Source organism: Bos indicus x Bos taurus, chromosome X, assembly GCF_003369695.1.
Source record: "Bos indicus x Bos taurus breed Angus x Brahman F1 hybrid chromosome X, Bos_hybrid_MaternalHap_v2.0, whole genome shotgun sequence".
Classification (NCBI taxonomy): domain Eukaryota; kingdom Metazoa; phylum Chordata; class Mammalia; order Artiodactyla; family Bovidae; genus Bos; species Bos indicus x Bos taurus.
In genome coordinates this window covers 142,999,692-143,018,394 of record NC_040105.1, presented here as the reverse complement: position 1 = coordinate 143,018,394, position 18,703 = coordinate 142,999,692, and the positions used below count along the sequence as shown (strand labels likewise).

Below are 18,703 nucleotides of genomic sequence, written 5' to 3'. Positions count from 1 at the left end.
ATGTCAGATAGCTTTAACATAAATCCCTCTGACTATAGCCAAGCCCTATATTTAGATAGGAGAAATTGTTAAGTAACTTGTTAGAGTATAATTTTGGCAGATGATTTGCTTTAGTTAATCTTTTTTAAGTAAATTTATAATAAGATAGTAAATATGTTTCTCAGGTATGGATCTTTAATATAGTATTCTTTTTAAAAAGAGAAATGCAAAAATGACTTTTTAATTACATTCTGACAACTCTCATTTTTCTCCTTTTGTAATTTAGGTAAATGCAGGTCCATTGGCATATGCAAGGGCTGTCTTAAATGACAGTCAAGATAGCAAGTATCCACCCAAAAAAGTAAATGAGTTGAAAGACATGTTTAGGTAAGTGCTTTGTAGTTTTCAGATCAGACCACTATTTTTTTTTACTCCATTGTCTTCTTAAGTGAAACCAAAATATTCACCAAATTATGTCCCTCTAAAAAATTATCGATTCCCTTTTATAAAGTTTAAGTTACCTTCTAATGGTATTTTAGGTAGTGAGGAAATGTGTGATCTCTTTCTTGCTGCCGAACTGTAACAATCTCCTAGTGACCCAAGGCATTAAATATGGCAACCACTTCATTGCTCTGGATATTGTGACACAAACAGAAGCCTACATTCATTACGTGATTTCCTCCTTTGCCTGATTGACCTCATGTCACAGCTTTTCCAGATCATTTAGGGTAGGAAGGGTTGGATAGGCTTACTTCTATCCTGTATCCTTAGTTCCACTTGGATTCTGCCAGACTAGGGCATACGATATCATCTCTGGTCTGAGAGTCCCTCTAAGGCAAGGCATGTTTGAATGATCACGCAGTAGAAAAAATCTGTTTTGTGTATAAAAGAGTTTACATTCAGAATAAGAGGGAGAGATGAGTAAAGCAGACTGAGTAGAAGGAGAACTTCCACTCATTTGCTCCCAACTTACTTCATTTATTTTTCCTATCTCTGTATTATCAGCTATTTCAGGTTACATAGTAACCAGTAGTCATTCATTCAATATTTATTAATGCCTGCTGCTGCTGCTAAGTTGCTTCAGTCATGTCTGACTCTGTGCAACCCCATAGATGGCAGCCCACCAGGCTCCCCCATCCCTGGGATTCTCTAGGCAGGAACACTGAAGTGAGTTGCCATTTCCTTCTCCAGTGCATGAAAGTGAAAAGTGAAAGTGAAGTCACTCAGCCGTGTTTGACTCTTAGTGACCCCGTGGACTTCAGCCCACCAGGCTCCTCCATCCAGGGGATTTTCCAGGCAAGAGCACTGGAGTGGGGTGCCATTGCCTTCTCCGTATTAATGCCTGGCATGTAAAAAAAGATTCTACTAGTTGCTATCATAGGGATACAGAACAAATGGTCAGTGAGGTACTTTGTCCCCTAAGTTTTGCATTCTAATTATGCACATTAAACATATACATATGAAATAATGGAAAGATATTTTTATGATAAGTCATCAACTCCCTGTCACCACTCTTACCAACCCAGGGCAGATACTTCATACCTATAACACCCAGCACTGTACTGGGTACATAGCCCCAAATTAGCTATTTTTGAATAAATGACATTATCTACAGATATAAATTATTGTGAGCACAAGCATAGCTGATACCATATCAAGTAAATGACTGAGCAGGTTGGCTTCCTAGAGGGTTAAATATTTTGAGCTAGGTTTTGAAAGAGATAAGAAACCAGAAGCAAAGATGGAAAAGAAAAGATATTTCAGATTAGGAGATGGCATTAACAAAACCACAGTGAGAAAATATGGGATTCTATTCTTCCTTCTAGGCAAACCATGGTTAAAGTAAATATTAAATGGTCAGTGAGACTTTTGCGTAATAAGTAACAAAAACTTTACCTTTGATCTTCATCTACAGGAAGTTCATCCAAGCATGCAGCATTGCACTGGAACTAAATGAGTGGTTAATGAAAGAGGATCAGATTGAATACCATGAAGAGCTCACGTCAAATTTCAGAGACATGGCGAAAGAATTGTCTGACATTATTCATGAACAGGCAAGTATTAGAGTGATTGAAAAGGAAAACATGATCTGGGTCCCTAAAGTGTTACTTAGCAAACCAATTAGTTTGAAATGGTGTTACAATGAAATCAAGTCTGTTATTTTAAAATTTGTTTGTATATTCTTTAACCATTAAATAATGTAATGAAAATTAGAGTTTTTAAAATTTATTTATTTTTTAATTTAAAGATAATTGCTTTACAGAATTTTGTTTATTTCTGTCAAACATCAAAATACGTCAGCCATGCTGCTGCTGCTGCTGCTGCTGCTAAGTCGCTTCAGTCCTGTCCGACTTTATGCGACCCCACAAACAGCAGCCCACCAGGCTCCCCTATCCCCAGGATTCTCCAGGCAAGAACACTGGAGTGGGTTGCCATTTCTTTCTCCAATGCATGAAAGTGAAAAGTGAAAGTGAAGTCGCTCAGTCGTGTCCAACTCTTAGCGACCCCATGGACTGCAGCCTACCAGGCTCCTCCATCCATGGGATTTTCCAGGCAAGAATACTGGAGTGGGGTGCCATCGCCTTCTCTGGAATCAACCATAGCTATACATATATTCTTCCCTGTTGAACCTCCCTCCGATCTCCCTCCCCATTCTGTCCCTCTAGGTTGATACAGAGCCCCTGTTTGAGTTTCTTGAGAGAGATATAGCAAATTTAGTTGGCTATCTATTTTACATGTGGTAATGTAAGTTTCCATGTTACTCTCTCCATACATCTCCCCTCTCCTCCCCTCTCCCCATGTCCATAAGTCTTTTCTTTATGTCTGTTTCTCCATTGCTGCCTTGCAAATAAATTCTTCAGTACCAACTTTTAGATTTGGTATATATGCATCAGTATACAATATTTAACTCTCTCTTTCTGACTGACTTCACTCTGTATAATAGGCTCTAGGTTCATCCACCTCATCAGAACTGACTCAAATATGTTCCTTTTTGGCTGTGTATATGTATGACAACTTCTTTATCCATTCATCTGTCAATGGACATCCAGGTTGCTTCCATGTTCTAGCTATTGTAAACAGTGCTGCAATGAACAGTGGGATACATGTGTCTTTTTCAATTTTGGTTTCCTCAGGGTATATGCCTAAGAGTGGGATTGCTGGGTAATATGGTGGTTTTATTCCTAGGTTTTTAAGGAACCTCCATACCATCTTCCAGAGTGGCTGTATCAATTTACATTGCCACCAACAGTGCAAGAGCATTCCCTTTTTTCCACACCCTCTCCAGCATTTATTGTTTGTAGACTTTTTGACAGTGGCCATTCTGACTGGAGTGAGATGATACTGCATTGTAGCTTTGATTTGCATTTCTCTAATAATGAGTGATGTTGAGCTCATTTTCATGTGTTTGTTAGCCATCTGTATGTCTTCTTTGGAGAAATGTCTGTTTAGGTCTTTTTGCCACCTTTTGATTGGGTTGTTTGATTTTCCTGGTATTGAGTTGTATGAGCTACTTGTATACTTTGGAAATTAATCCCTTGTCAGTTATTTCATTTCCTATTGTTTCCTCCCATTCTGAGGATTGTCTTTTCACCTTGCTTACAGTTTCCTTTGGTGTGATAAAGCTATTAAGTTTAATCAGGTCCCACTTGTTTACTTTTGTTTTAATTTCTGTTGCTCTAGGAGGTGGGTCATAGAGGATGTTGCTTTGATTTATGTCATTGAGTGTTCTGCCTATATTTTCCTCTAAAAGTTTTATAGTTTCTGGTCTTATATTTAGATCTTTACTCCATTTTGAGTTTATCTGTGTATGGTGTTAGGCAGTGTTCTAATTTCATTCTTTTACATGTAGCTGTCCAGTTTTCCCAGGACCATTTATTGAAGAGATTCTCTTTGCCCCATTGTATACTCTTGCCTCCTTTGTCAAAACTAAGGTACCCATAGGTGCGTGACTTTATCTCTGGGCTTTCTATCTTGTTCCATAGGTGAATATTTCTGTTTTTGTGCCAGTACCATACTATCTTGATGACTGTAGCTTTGTAGTATAATCTAAAATCAGGAAAGTCAATTCCTCCAGCTCTAATCTTCTTTCTCAAGACTGCTTTGGCTATTTGGGGTCTTTTGGGTCTTTTGTGTTTCCATATGAATTGTGAAATTTTTTGTTTTAGTTCTGTGAAAAATCCCATTGGTAATTGTGACAGGGATCACATTGAATCTGTAGATTGCATTTGGTAGTATAGTCATTTTCACAGTATTGATTACATTTTTTGAAGAGTTTTAATCATAAATGGGTGCTGGATTTTGTCAAATGATTTTTCTGCACCTATTGAGATTATCATGTGCTTTTTTATCTTTCAATTTGTTAATATGGTGTATCACATTGATTGATTTGTATATATTGATGAATCCTTGCATCCCTGGAATAAACTCAACTTGATCATGGTGTATGAGCTTTTTAATGTTTTGTTGAATTCTGTTTGCTAAAATTTTGTGAGGATATTTGCATCTATGTTCATCAGTGATATTGACCTGTAGTTTTCTTTTTTGTGTTGTCTGTATCTGGTTTTGGTATCAGGGTGATGGTGGTCTCATAGAATGTGTTTGGAAGTTTTTCTTCCTTTGCAGTTTTTGAAAGAGTTTTAGAAGGATAGCCATTAGCTCTTCTCTAAATGTTTGATAGAATTCTCCTGTGAAGCCATCTGGTCCTGGGCTCTTGTTTTTTGGGAGAAATTTGATCACAGCTTCAATTTCAGTGCTTGTAATTGGGTTGTTCATAATTTCTATTTATTCCTTATTCACTCTTTGAAGACTAAACTTTTCTAAGAATCTGTCCATTTCTTCCAGGTTATCCATTTTCTTGCTATATAATTGTTCATAATACTCTCTTATAATCCTTTGTATTTCTGCATTGTCTGTTGTAACCTCTCCTTTTTTATTTCTAACTTTGTTGATTTGATTCTTCTCTCTTTTTTTCTTGATGAGTCTGCCTAATGGTTTGTCCATTTTATCTTCTCAAAGAACCAGCTTTTCATTTTATTAATCTTTACTATTGTTTCTTTCATTTCTTTTTCATTTCATTTTTTTCATTTCTTTTTCAGATCTTGATGATTTGTTTCTTTCTACTAATCTTGGTTTTTTTGCTCTTTTTTTTACATTTTAGGTTTAAAGTTAGGTTGTCTGATGTTTTTCTTGTTTATTGAGATAGGATTGTATTACTATGAACTTACCTCTTAGAACTGCATTTGCTGCATCCCATAGGTTTTGAGTTGCCGTGTTTTCATTGTCACTTGTTTCTAGGAATTTTTTGATATCCCTTTTTATTTCTTCAGTAATCTGCTTGTTATTTTAAAATGTACTCTTTAATCTCCATGTGTTTGTACTTTTTAGATTTTTTTCATCATACTTGATATCTAGTCTTATAGCATTGTGGTTGGAAAAGATACTTGATATGATTTCAATTTTATTAAATTTACTGAGGCTTCATTTGTGACCAAAGATGTGGTCTATCCTGGAGAATGTTCCATGGGTACTTGAGAAGAAGGTGTATCCTTCTGCATGTGGCTGGAATGTCCTGAAGATGTCAATGAGATCCATCTCATCTAATGAATCATTTAAGACTTGTATTTCATTATTAATTTTCTGTTTTGATGATCTTTCCATTGGTGCGAGTGGGGTGTTAAAGTCTCCTACTTATTGTGTTACTGTCAATTTCTCCTTTTATGTCTGCTAGTGCTTGTCTTATGTATTGAGGTGCTCCTATGTTGGGTGCATAGATATTTACAATTGTTATGTCTTTCTCTTGGATTGATCCCTTGATCATTATGTAGAGTCCTTCCTTATCTCTTATAATATTCTTTATTTTAAGGTCTACTTTGTCTGATATGAGGATTGCTACCCCAGCTTTCTTTTGCTTTCCATTTGCATCGAATACAATTTTCCATGCTCTCACTTTCAGTCTATATGTGTCTTTAGGTCTGAAGTGGGTTTCTTGTAGACAGCATATACATGGGTCTTGTTTTTGTATCCATTTAGCCAGTCTGTGTCTTTTGGTTGGAGCAATTAATCGATTTGCACCTAAAGTAATTATTGATATATTCCTAATGCCATTGTCTTAATTGTTTGGGGTTTTTTTCTGTAGAACTTTTTCTTCTCTTGTATTTCCTGACTACAGAGTCCCTGTAACATTTCTTGTAAAGCTGGTTTGATGGTACTGAATTCTCTTAACTTTTGCTTGTTTGAAAAGTTTTTGATTTCTCCATCAAATTTGAATGAGATCCTTGCCAGGTAGAGTAATCTTGGTTGTAGATTTTTCCATTTCAGTTCTTTAAATATATCCTGCCAGTCTCTTCTGGCCTTCAGAGTTTCTGCTGAAAGATCAGCTGTTAAACATATGGGGTTTCCCTGTATGTTACTCCTTGCTTTTCCCTAGATGCTTTTAATATTCTTTCTTTGTGTTTAGTCTTTGTTAGTTTGATTAGTATGTGTCTTGGTGTGTTTCTCCTTGGGTTTATGCTTTATGGGACTCTACCACTCTTGGACTTGATTGACCATTTCCTTATCCATGTTGCGGAAATTATCAAGTATAATATCTTCAAAAATTTTCTTATACCCCTTCTTTTTCTCTTCTTCTTCTAGGGCCCCTATAATTCGAATATTGGTGTGTTTAATATTGTCACAGAGGTCTCTGAGACTATCCTCAGTTCGTTTCATTCTTTTTACTTTATTCTGCTTTTAGCAGTTGACCTAGAGCCAGACATCCTGGAATGTGAAGTCAAGTGGGCCTTAAAAAGCATCACTATGAACAAAGCTAGTGGAGGGGACAGAATTCCAGTTGAGCTATTCCAAATCCTGAAAGATGATGCTGTGAAAGTGCTGCACTCAATATGCCAACAAATTTGGAAAACTCAGCAGTGGCCACAGGACTGGAAAAGGTCAGTTTTCATTCCAATCCCAAAGAAAGGCAATGCCAAAGAATGCTCAAACTACCGCACAGTTGCACTCATCTCACACGCTAGTAAAGTAATGCTCAAAATTCTCCAAGCCAGGCTTCAGCAATATGTGAATCGTGAACTTCCTGATGTTCAAGCTGGTTTTAGAAAAGGCAGAGGAACCAGAGATCAAATTGCCAACATCCTCTGGATCATGGAAAAAGCAAGAGAGTTCCAGAAAAACATCTCTTTCTGCTTTATTGACTATGCCAAAGCCTTTGACTGTGTGGATCACAATAAACTGTGGAAAATTCTGAAAGAGATGGGAATACCAGACCACCTGATCTGCCTCTTGAGAAATCTGTATGCAGGTAAGGAAGCAACAGTTAGAACTGGACGTGGAACAACAGACTGGTTCCAAATAGGAAAAGGAGTTCATCAAGGCTGTATATTGTCACCCTGTTTATTTAACTTATATGCAGAGTACATCATGAGAAACGCTGGCCTGGAAGAAACACAAACTGGAATCAAGATTGCCGGGAGAAATATCAATAATCTCCGATATGCAGATGACACCACCCTTATGGCAAAAAGTCAAGAGGAACTCAAAAGCCTCTTGATGAAGGTGAAAGAGGAGAGTGAAAAAGTTGGCTTAAAACTTAACATTCAGAAAACGAAGATCATGGCATCTGGTCCCATCACTTCATGGGAAATAGATGGGGAAACAGTGGAAACAGTGTCAGACTTTATTTTTCTGGGCTCCAAAATCACTGCAGATGGTGACTGCAGCCATGAAATTAAAAGACTTTTACTCCTTGGAAGGAAAGTTATGACCAACCTAGATAGCATGTTCAAAAGCAGAGACATTACTTTGCCAACAAAGGTCCGTCTAGTCAAGGCTATGGTTTTTCCTTTGGTCATGTATGGCTGTGAGAGTTGGACTGTGAAGAAGGCTGAGCGCCGAAGAATTGATGCTTTTGAACTGTGGTGTTGGAGAAGACTCTTGAGAGTCCCTTGCACTGCAAGGAGATCCAACCGGTCCATTCTGAAGGAGATCAGCCCTGGGATTTCTTTGGAAGGAATGATGCTGAAGCTGAAACTCCAGTACTTTGGCCACCTCATGTGAAGAGTTGACTCATTGGAAAAGACTCTGATGCTGGGAGGGATTGGGGGCAGGAGGAGAAGGGGACAACAGAGGATGAGATGGCTGGATGGCATCACTGACTTGATGGACATGAGTCTCAGTGAACTCTGGGGAGTGGAGATGGGCAGGGAGGCCTGGTGTGCTGCAGTTCATGGGGTCGAAAGGAGTCGGACACAACTGAGTGACTGATCTGATCTGATCTGATCTGACACCATTTTATCTTCTAGCTCACTCATCCATTCTTCTGCTTCAGGTATTCTGCTATTGATTCCTTCTAGAGTATTTTTAATTTCAGTAATTGTATTGTTTGTCCCTGTATATTTATTCTTTAATTCTTCTAGGTCATTGTTAATTGATTCTTACATTTTCTCCATTCTGTTTTCAAGGTTTTGATCATCTTTACTATCATTATTCTGAATTCTTTTTCAGGTAGTTTGCCTATTTCTTCTTCATTTATTTGGACTTCTGTGTTTCTAGTTTGTTCCTTCATTTGTGTAGTATTTCTCTGCCTTTTCAATAATTTTTTAAACTTACTGTATTTGAGGTCTCCTTTTCCCAGGCTTCAAGGTTAAACTCTTTCTTCCTTTTTTTGCAACTCCTGGACTTGATTGACCATTTCCTTATCCATGTTGTGGAAATTATCAAGTATAATCTTTTCAAAAATTTTCTCCAATGTACACAGCTATAAGAAATATTGTGTTTTCTTTGGTGGGAGCTCTCAGTGTCCTTTTATATATCCCATAGACACAGAGTCTGCCTAGTTGATCGTGTGAATTTAATCTGCAGCTTGTACAGCTGGTGGGAAGGTTTTGGGTCTTCTTTCTTAGCTACACTGCCCCCGGGTTTCAATTGTGGTTTATTTCCACCTTTGCACATGGGTCGTCCACTTGGGTTTGTTCCTGAGGCTGCCCTGGAGGACTTGGGTCTGCCCCAGTGAGGGCCAGCTACGGAGGTGGTGCAATTGCTTGGGTCACAGGTTTCAGGCAGCACCAAGTACTCAGGATGGTTGGAGGCTAGGGCAGCAATAAACGCAGTGCTCTAGAAGGTTATGGCAACCAATATTGGCCAATACACTCCAATATTCTTGCCTGGAGAACCCCCCTGACAGAGAAGCCTGGCAGTCCACAGTCCACAGGGTCACAGAGTTGGACACAACCAAAGCAACCCCATGTGCATAGATGCAAGATTTTTTTTGCCTGTGGCAGCTCTGCCCCAGTGAGGGTTGAGCATGAAGGTGGCGCAGATGCCTTCAGGGATCATGGCAGCACCAAGTGTTCAGGGATACGGACTGCCTCTGCTGTAGGAGTTATTGCCCTATCAGAATCTTTTTTGAGCCTCTGGTAGCTGGCGATCAGAAGACCTCTTTGGCTAGTGTTTCTCTGTAGCTCCTCACATTTAGGCACTTAGCGATCTCCCTTGCCTGGGGTCCTTCACTGTTGTTCAGCATGTCAGGCACATAGAGAGGCCCCAGTAGGTAGGGGTCCTACTCTGTAGTTCAGCACATCAGTCACTTCGAGGAACACCCTGGATGGGGTCCTGCTCTGTAGTTCAGTGCAGTCAGGGGTTTGATGGGTCAGCCTCTCTATTGTTCAGCTGCCAGTGCTGGCATGTGGGGAGAGAGAGGCTATGGTGATGGCTCCAGCAGTATCGTCTTGCTTCCGTGGCTGCCTAGCTTTCCACCACAGGCACTTTCCACCACAATTTCCTCCCTCACATCTCCTAGGTCAGTCTTGCCACAGTCAACAGCAGCCATCACCCTGGAATTGCTCCACAATCCCAGCGCTCCAGCTTCCAGCTGCTGTGCCTTGCAGGGGACCTGCTTCCCTGTCCGGGGTATGTATGGCTGTGGCAAGGACTGTCTTATTCTCATTCCATTTAGGCTACCACAGATCAGCTGTTTCATTCTCAACCTTAAATGTTTCTCCTCTGACCCAGATGATTGCCCCAGTGTGGGGATTGGACCCCACCTTCGGTTTCAGCACCCACCGAGGGCAGGTCCAGCCCTAGTAACACTCCTGTTTTTCCCCCTAGTTCCTTTGTCCTACCGAGTGTTTGCATGCTTCTATATACTCTTTTCCAGTGGTCGGGTACTCCCGTCTGCTCTCAGCTGCTGTTCTGCAAGCACTTCTGTGTCTGAATGTGTAGTCCTGATGTATCCATGGAGAGAGATGCACTCCATGTCCACTCCTCTGCCACCTTGTTCTATACCGCAAATCAGATCTGAAGCAATTACTGGCAGTTGCTTCAGCAGTTGTTCATGTAGTAAACTATTTTGTTCTGTGCACCACTGTGCCATTAGAAGTGAGTAGCTGTGCAAGTCTAGTTAATCTACTGTGAGCATGGCTAAGAGTCTCTCAAGAAGGGTCCTAGAGAAGTGAAATGATTGGCTCAGCAGCCAGATCCCTAAATGAATATCCCTGTTTTAGCTGTAAGAAACTAGTTACAGTTGGCCCTCCATATTCGCAGCTTCCGCATCCAGGGATTCAACCTACTGAAGATAGAAAATATTTGAAAAAAATTTCCAGAAAGTTCCAAAAAAGCCAAACTTGAATTTCCTGCATGTAGGCAGCTATTTACATAACATTTACATTGTATTAGCTGTTATACATTATCTAGAGATGATTTTAAAGTACAGGAGAGGATATGCATAAGTTATATGCAAATAGTGTGTGATTTTATATAAGGAACTTGAGCATCTTCAGAGTTTAATATCCATGGGGGAAGGGGGACAGTGGCCCTGGAACTAATCATCTGGGGATACTGAGGGACAACTGTATGATCATTTAGGTGAGATCCTGAGTGAATCCCAAAATTCAGGAATTGTGTTAATACCCATACAGCCTGCAAAACTCTCATTTCATAATACCTAGCATTCTAATGTTTGACTGACTGTTAATGTCAGTTATAACTAGCTTAGTTATATAGTTCACAACCTGAAACATATAGAAGCAAAGATCTGCTCACCACTGACAGCCAAATTCTGTCATAATTAAGTAGTTAAGACTTTTATAGATCTACTTACCTTAAAACCAGAGTACTCCTGAATTATCCTGGTAAATGTCATTCCTATATTAGGCTCCTGAAATCTGTGTTTACAACTACTCTATACATGGATTGTCACTCAGCTATTTTAACGTCTTCACCACAGATGTAAAAGTCATGGCCTGATGGTCTGGTCCTCAGTGCCTGAGCCCTATTGAGCTTACATAATATCTCTTTGCTTTCCTTAAGAAGGAAAACAGCCAATAAGATCAATATTTGCTTCAGAAACTCTTCAGACTCTCAATTTTTTATGAAATTCAGACCCCTTAAAAGAAACAAGGATAACTACAGCCCTTTAGAGAACACATTCTTATTGCTGGTTCCAGAAAGGAGAACCTCCTCTGTCCTGGTATGAGCATTTCACTGCTTGCCTGAAGACACTCCCCTGCGTGAGACCATCACATGGAGGGTGTCCTTACAAATAGACTGACCATGGTTAGTGCCAAAGCACTGCAGTATAATGATGGGGAGGGGGAAAAGAAAGATTTCAAAGAAAACAGGAGCTAGTTGACTCCAAGCTCTACCTTTCTTGTGGTATCTAACTCCTGTTAGAAAGGACTTTGGGAAATTTGTTATAATTAGTCCAAAGTTGTACTGCATGACCAGGAGTCCAATTTTCTAACCATGGTCATCTTCTCAGTATGGAGAAGCCAGGCAGCCAGACTTTCATCATCCATCTTTCAATGAGATGAGTCATCCCAGTCTCCTGCTCTCCTATTCTCATGGCAGGGAATCTCACCAGCCTGAGGAGTCTGGACTCAGTGATCTGTTTCCTCTTTTTGTCATCTTGACTTCTGTTAACCCACTTAAGAGTGAGTGTAAACCATCCCAAGGCATATCTTTGCTGCTCAGTTTTCCGAGGTCCTTTTTTGTCTCCTTCCTAAAGCAGTCCAGTGATCAGGACTAGGCAGGCAGGGAATCATTCCACTTCCTTTATTGTCTGTGTCTCAGGTTCAGCCCCTGAGTACGGTGGGGATATGCCTCTCTTCACCCTCACCCTTCTGGGTTATGTTGAAGTGTTAGTCACTCAGTCATGTCCAACTCTTTGTGACCCCATGGACTGTAGCTCACCAGGCTCTTTTGTCTGTGGAATTCTCCAGGCAAGAATACTGGAGTGGGTTGCCATTTCCTTCTCCAGGGGATCTTCTGAACCCAGGGATCAAACTCGGGTCTCCTGCATTGTAGGTGAATTCTTTACCATCTGAGCCATCTGGGGAATACTTTAATCAAATAGACTACACAATTTGTTCCTAGAAACTGTCTAGTTTACAGGGTCTCTTCTCCATTGTCCATAGGAAAAAACAGCAAAACTCCTCCTTTACAAAAATATAAAACAATTATAGCATTTTAAGGCAATATATATTACAGTTGTAGAATTTGCATGCAACTGTATGACCTAGCCTTGAACTCTAAATTATTCAAATTGAAAGCAAATTATTCAATTTACTGCTATTATGATGATCAAGTTATTTAGAGCATTCTATATGGTTCTTTTTTCCTTGTGAAAAAACAAAATTCAACTGTGGTTGTTCACTTGCTCAGTCATGTCCAACTCTTTGCAACCCCATGGACTGCAACACACCAGGCTTCCCAGTCGTTCACCACCTCCTGGAGTTTGCTCAAACACATGCCCATTTATTCAGTGATGCTATCCAACCATTTCATCCTCTGTCATCCCCTTCTCCTCTTGCCTTCAATCTTTCCCAGCATCAGGGCTTTTTCCAGTGAGTCAGTTCTTTGCATCAGATGGCCAAATATTGGAGTTTCAGCTTCAGAATCAGTCCTTCCAATGAATATTCAGGACTGATTTCCTTTAGGATGGGCTGGTTGGATCTCCTTGCAGTCCGAGAGACTCTCAAGGGTCTTCTCCGACACCACAGTTTGAAAGTGTCCATTCTTGGGCACTTAGCCTTTTTTATGGTCCAACTCTGGAAAAACCATAGCTTTGACTATATGGACCTTTGTCAGCAAAGTAATGTCTCTGCTTTTTATTCAGAGTCAGGTGAGTCAGTTTTAAAGATTTTGGCTTTATTCAGTGATTCACAAGTCCAGCAGGATCCCATGTAGCAGACTGAAAGAAGCTCTGAAGAGCCATAGAAAATGGAAGCCTTTTACAGGTACAAGGAGTCAGGTCAAGGAAGTTATTCTAAAAGAGACCTGATTGTTTCCAGCAAGCTCACCTTCCTCTGGAGCACAGCAAGGGTCTGTCAGTTGGATTACCTCACTAGTGCTGACCAGGAAATTCCAAACTTGAAAGTAATATATGTACTTTTTTGACTAGTTAAGATTCAGTTCAGTTCAGTCTCTCAGTTGTGTCCGACTCTTTGCAACCCCATGAATCACATCACGCCAGGCCTCCCTGTCCATCACCAACTCCCGGAGTTCACTCAGACTCACGTCCATCAAGTCAGTGATGCCATCCAGCCATCTCATCCTCTGTTGTCCCCTTCTCCTCCTGCCCCCAATCCCTCCCAGCATCAGAGTCTTTTCCAATGAGTCAACTCTTCACATGAGGTGGCCAAAGTACTGGAGTTTCAGCTTCAGCATCATTCCTTCCAAAGAAATCCCAGGGCTGATCTCCTTCAGAATGGACTGGTTGGATCTCCTTGCAGTCCAAGGGACTCTCAAGAGTCTTCACCAACACCACAGTTCAAAAGCATCAATTCTTTGGTGCTCAGCTTTCTTCACAGTCCAACTCTCACAGCCATACATGACCAAAGGAAAAACCATAGCCTTGACTAGACGGACCTTTGTTGGCAAAGTAATGTCTCTGCTTTTGAATATGCTATGTAGGTTGGTCATAACTTTCCTTCCAAGGAGTAAGCGTCTTTTAATTTCATGGCTGCAGTCACCATCTGCAGTGATTTTGGAGCCCAAAAAAATAAAGTCTGACACTGTTTCCACTGTTTCCCCATCTATTTCCCATGAAGTGATGGGACCAGATGCCATGATCTTCATTTTCTGAATGTTGAGTTTTAAGCCAAGTTTTTCACTCTCCTCTTTCACCTTCATCAAGAGGCTTTTGAGTTCCTCTTGACTTTTTGCCATAAGGGTGGTGTCATCTGCATATCGGAGATTATTGATATTTCTCCCGGCAATCTGGATTCCAGTTTGTGCTTCTTCCAGCCTAGTGTTTCTCATGATGCCTGGAAAAGGCTAAAACTACAAGTAGGCCATATATTATAACTCAGGTGATGTGGGTTTAGCACAAGTGACTCCATTTTGGGCCTCTTCTCTCTCTCTCTCTTTTTAAAAATTTATTTGGCTGCACCACGTCTTAGCTGTGGCATGTGGGATCCAGCTCCCCGAGCAGGGGCTGATCCCACCACCCTACTGAGCATAGAGTCCCATCCTCTGGACCACCAGGGAAGTTCCTTGTCTCTTTTTTAACACCCCAAAATGTGGGTTTTATGAATCTGCTGTCATATTTCCCACCTGTCTTTCTCATTTAATTTCTATAAACCATGGCTATTATATTTAGTTCTAGAGACCACATTTTAGACCCTTGATATTATATATTATACATTATATGTTATGCATTCTTCTATCTTATATATTATATATAATATATTTATAGCTAACCAAGAAAATCTTGCTTTCTATTGGTTTATATTTATGAAAGCTGTCCGGTCATGATGTATCATATTTAGATGTACCTTAGTTTAGGCAAATGTTGAGTTTTTACTGAAGTTTTATAAATCAGTATTTCCAATTACAGTCCCATATAAAGTAACTATTTTTAGTCACAAAATTTGAGATTTGTTATTTCCCAAAGGTAAATATAATAATATAAAATAAGATAAAATATAGCTGTGCATTGAAATGTCAGTTATCTGTTTAGCTCCGTAAATGATGACTTGACAAAAAGATATGGCCTGGATATTCCTCGGCCCTTTTCAGTGTTATCTGTTACACTATATCAAAATATGAAGTCCTTTTATAACTTCTTCAAGCTTTTATAAGAGGAAAATCTTGTATTATGGACTTTATAATAAAGATGTGATTTGTAGCAACACAAATGATATGACCCATTACTGCCACCAGAAGCCATTTTCAGGCTTCCTACTGAAGTTTCAAAGCTAACTTGAGAACCTAGTCTTGAAAGCTCGAAAGCTAAGTTGGTATTGTTCAGTAAAGAGGTTGGTATGCTATTCTTTCATCTAATCCATGCATGAAATATCTGTTGCCTTTGATCACACAAAATGGATAATTTTTAAAATGTCTATACTATTATGAATATATATGGTTTATGCTTATAGGTTATAAAATTATTAATACATTTGTGAAGTTCTTCACTAAATTTTTTTTTGCATCAATGAGTTTACATAATTATGGTGTATATTTGGAAATATTGACTTATTTTCTCTTCACTAAAAATTATTTCCCAAGTCTCCAGGAAAGGGGCATGGGTATCTGCATATTGAACTTGAGAACCACTCTTAGAAGATGATCTATAAACTCATATCAAATAGTTCACTGTTGAGGCTCTTTTCTGACCGTCTATTAAAAAAAATTTTAAACATTTTATTACCTCTCACTTTCTTTTGAATTTTGCATTTTACAACCTTTTGTTTTTCTTAATGAGTAACCAGATCTTTTCTGCTTTTTTGATACGCTGCCTTTGTAATACAGCTTTGAAGACTTGAGTCAGTAATGTTTTTCTTTGCTCTTTCTGCTTTACATCATTTTAAATAGCTAAGTGTCAGTGATAAATTGGAATATGCCTGTGATTTCGTATACACATACCTTTTTTGGCCATGGCTATTTTGCTTAGTGATAAACATGCCATTTCTTTCGTTTTAGATAATACAAGAAGACCCAATGCATTCTCCCTGGATGAGCAACACATTACATGTATTTTGTGCAATTAGTGGTACATCGAGTGACCGAAGTTATGGTTCCCCAAGATACACTGCTGAAATATGAGGACATGCAGATGTCAAGTGACAACAAGACTGAACTTTCTCAGGAATATTTGGAGCTGTGCAAGTGTTAAAAATTTAAAGATTTGTTATACACAGAGTGTTTCTTCCTGACACCAAAACTTTCATGCTTTCATACAGGGTGCTTACATATTTGTAAATATTTAAGCAACTTGAAAGTGCCTGGAAAATTGCACCACTGTGCTTAGTTTGTACTTTTTAAGATAAATCAATATACTGAGAAGTAGAGTTCAAAAACTTTAATCCGATTTGCTTACTTGTTACTTAAAATATTAATGGCACTGTGTAAAATTGTATAATGGCACTCAAAAGGTAAAACTTCTTTGTAATTAAAAGTGAAGGAAATAATACTTTGAACTTCGTGTTTTTCTTGACAGAAAGCTAAATTCATTATTATACTAGACGTTGGAGAAAAAAACTGATAAATTTTTCACGAAACATGGATACTTCCAACTGAGGAGATAATTTGAAACCTTGCCTTCCAGTGGTCTAGACTGGGCTAAAGGAAACAAAAGCATTATGTAAACAAAGAAATTTTCACAAAGAAAGGACATATATAGAAATACCAGGCTTACCAGTCCTTCAAGTTTTGATCCAATGATGCTAGGTATTCCAGTCAGTGGTCTCTCTACATACGAGGCAAGGGATTCCTTTGGGGCCTGTGTTTGCCTAGCAAGCAGCCTTTGTTGCCTAAGTTTCATCAGCTGAGGCTGTCCATAAAGCTAAACACACATCTCTGAGATTTGCAGTTACTTCCAAGTTTTAGCAGCAGAATCTGAGGGTAGGGATTTTGTAATGATGACTTTCTTCAGTTTACAAGGTTAATAAGGATTTTGATAGAACTTGATGATCACAGCATTTCTTGGGTCAGTATCCATAACCACCACGTATTTAGCAGCTGCTGGCTAAGGATTGCATCTCTAACTATGAAGAAACCTCAGATTAACTAAATAATTCAGGAGAAACCAAGATATGAACTTGGTTTCACAAATGTGAACATTTTTACCTTGAACTATCCATAAAATTTTGGCTGCCTTTCATGTAAACATTAAGTCCTAGATTTATTTTTCATATGTAGTTTAGCCTATTTTATAGACAAAAAAGGAAAAAACAGACACTGAAATACAAGTGGATTGCATGGAGCTTTGGCTTTTTAAATACTCTGTGATTAAGTAAATCTTAGAGCTTATTATGCACCTGGCTTGGCCATTTTTCTTTACATGTCATTTTTAAGCTTTCAGGGGAACATTAAATTACTTATGAAAGGTTAATTTTGTATTTTAATAAGGAATTCAGAAATTCCAGAAGCAGTCTGTAATTCCTTAATATCTTGGAGTAATGTGAAGAGCTAGTTTCACCTTTAAAACTATTATATTTAGCACATATGTGTAAAAAATCATCACCCAGAGAGAGTGCTGCCTCCTGAGAATGAGGCATCTTAGGGAAACTTGAGTAATCTTTTGTCAATGACCAGTCTTTATCTTATCCCCCAGCATGGCATTGTGCCTTGTGGGTCATTTTAAAACGTATAACAAATGACCCCTGCCCTCAAGGAAGTTGCAGTCTAGTTGAGGAGGCAAGATAGACACAAAAATAAATAATACAAGAATTAACAATATAAGACAAGATAAGTTGTCTATGAGAACTGCCAAATGAATGACATTGTCCATAACTCATATCATATTCAAGGGATGAGAAGCTTCTGTGAGTTTTAATGTTCAGGGATGACTTCATGGAGAAAAGAAAGCCTTGAACAGGCTTTCAAAGATGAGAAGCTATTCTAGGCAGGAGGACTGTCACAAGCAAAGGTGCAGAAATAATCTGTAAAAGTTCAGGGGATGGTGAAGAGGCCAGTTTTGTTCAAGGGAGTAATGGATTCTGAATCTAGAAAGAAAATTCACACCTGAATTTTGGAAGGCCTCTAATACCAGGATAACAGCATTTGGAGTTTACTCAAGAAACAGAAGGAAACCAGTCCAGGTTTTTGAATGGAGATATTACTTGACTAAACATTACTTTTATGAATGTAATCTTTTATATTGCTGCCAGAAGCTTTTGAGTCCAAGAGAGATGGAAATATGGAAACCAGTTAAATAATTATTGTAGTAATCTAATTATGAGTCCATAAGCCCATAGATGTGAACAAGAATGGAGGAGAAAGGACAAGTGCAAGAGATACTATGTGGAAAAATTGGACATGATTCATTGATGGCCAAGGAGAAAAAAGGAAAAAGTAAAGATAATTTTGTGTCCTGTGGCCACAGGCCTCCAGGTCGTGGCACAATTTCCCTAGGTTTTTTTCACCAGCTTCCAAACTGAGGGCAGAAAGGTATATATAGAGAACAAGGTGGGTTAGACTAGAGAAAGCCAGCTAAGTATGCCTTGAAACACTGTGTATGTTAGGTATTACTGTTTATATAGTTTAAAGATTTCATGGCTGCTACACTGGGATGACCCAGATAGATGGGATGGGCAGGGAGGTGGGAGGAGGGTTCAGGGTGGGGAACACATGTAAGCCCATGGCTGATTCATATCAATGTATGGCAAAACCCACTACAATATTGTAAAATAATTAGCCTCCAACTAAAATAAATTAAAAAAATAAAGATTTCATGAAGTGATTTGGCCTCTACAGATGAATTCATATCAAAGAATACATTTCTGCTATA

At 39.0% G+C, this 18,703-nt stretch overlaps 1 long non-coding RNA gene across 1 annotated transcript; it reads left to right on the top strand.

The window, feature by feature from the left end:
- Positions 1 to 328: 328 nt before the first annotated feature.
- On the top strand, positions 329 to 16,384 carry LOC113887082. The gene is made up of 2 exons (XR_003509651.1): positions 329 to 366; positions 15,895 to 16,384. It is a non-coding gene; the product is annotated as an uncharacterized LOC113887082 (long non-coding RNA).
- The last annotated feature ends 2,319 nt before the right edge of the window (positions 16,385 to 18,703 follow it).